Below are 1,636 nucleotides of genomic sequence, written 5' to 3'. Positions count from 1 at the left end.
CGCTACAGTGGGTATGCATCGACGTCACTTTCCCGCCGGAACACGCTCCCTCAGCTGGACTGAGTGGCAAAAGAACCTGCTGCATGACTGGATTTAATAGGGAAAACTGCGAAAACGCGAGTAAAACAAACGATTACTCTAAACCTTGGGCTCGAATGTGTTCCTTATAATATGTCAAAGAAACCTAATCCATGGATATTGACATGCAGCCAGGAGTCGTGTTTACAGACATTTATATGTGCCTGATTTCAACGCCGGGGAAATATATAAATCAAATCTGCCAACGAAAGCCTTATATAACTACAATATAGGTAGGTCTAAATCGGGGTGATCACTTATATCAATGTTATATATATCGTCATAACGTCCAGCCCTAAAACTTGTAAAGTTTTTGTCGGTTTTTATTTAAAAACATGCAGAATATATAAGATTGTAATTTAATTGATTAGTTGTCAACACAATATATAACAATACAATATATAGAGTATGATTTTACTACAAAATCCAACATTTTGACACAAAATGATCATTCAAATCCATGTTTCTCTCTGCCTGGAGTCCAGCTGTTACTGTGAATTGCAGCGATCCATTTGCTTCTTTTTTTCTGTAGCTTTCAGCAGTCTGTAAAAATATACCTCAGATTTTGTGTCAAATCTATTTGTACAGTCAATCGCAAAGCTCTTTCCCGTTTTGGATGTGGTTTGTGTGTTTTTCGCGGCACTCACGCTGAAAACTAATGCTGCCGCTCAGTCTTTCTGCCACTCAGTGGGCGTAACCGCAGCCATAACTGCCGTCAGTGGCGTCACGTGCATACCCGCTATAGTCTGTGCTACATGCAGGGCTTTTCCTCCAGATGGCGCTCAAATGCCAAAAAGCCGTATCCTCCATTGAACCACATCGAGTTCGGCGTAAGTGTTTGGTCTTACTGTCCAAAATTTATTTTTATTAAAAATTAAACATTTTAAGCATAAGAACTGCAACTATTTGTTGTTGATAAACAAACAAAAATTCGACATAGCAATCTCTGTAAAATTATTAAATTACGTACATTCTTACTATAATCATAAACGACTGTGATTGGCCCATTTCGACCAGCGCTGAGAGAAGTAACAGTTACCACGTAAAGACTAACTTTACAGAAACAGTTTTTGTCAGAAGTGGGATTCTAACCCCCAGTTTCCCACCGGCACTTTTTCAGTCGTAAATGATTTTCCACACCACGTAACAAAGATTTCTATGGCAACTTAAGAAGCTGTCTGGAAAAGTATTTATGCCAAAAAAAAAAAAAAACGACGATGGGAAACTTTAATAGTCATTGAATTAGAAGTAAACATCGACGACAGTTAAAATAGTACAATATTTATTTAGACTACACGTAGATGACAACATCTTTATGTTGAACGTAACGTTTCGTGCTTTTTTTTTTTTTTAAACTACGCTATGTTAAGTTTTAGCTTGTCAGGATGGCCGAGCGGTCTAAGGCGCTGCGTTCAGGTCGCAGTCTCCCCTGGAGGCGTGGGTTCGAATCCCACTTCTGACAAACAATGTTTTTTGGCATACAAAGCTATTTGTATGCATGCAAATGGTAATAAAGGTAAATAAGTGTTGAAGGTAAGACAATGTTTTTGTGCAGGGT

The 1,636-nt window shown here is 38.5% G+C and overlaps 1 non-coding gene across 1 annotated transcript; it reads left to right on the top strand.

The window, feature by feature from the left end:
• Nucleotides 1–1,457: 1,457 nt before the first annotated feature.
• On the top strand, nt 1,458–1,540 carry trnal-cag. The gene has a single exon. It is a non-coding gene; the product is annotated as a tRNA-Leu (tRNA).
• The last annotated feature ends 96 nt before the right edge of the window (nt 1,541–1,636 follow it).

This window comes from Megalobrama amblycephala, linkage group LG5 (genome assembly GCF_018812025.1).
Source record: "Megalobrama amblycephala isolate DHTTF-2021 linkage group LG5, ASM1881202v1, whole genome shotgun sequence".
NCBI lineage: Eukaryota > Metazoa > Chordata > Actinopteri > Cypriniformes > Xenocyprididae > Megalobrama > Megalobrama amblycephala.
The sequence above is the reverse complement of the archived record's forward strand: the minus strand, read 5'-3'. Positions and strand labels throughout refer to the sequence as shown.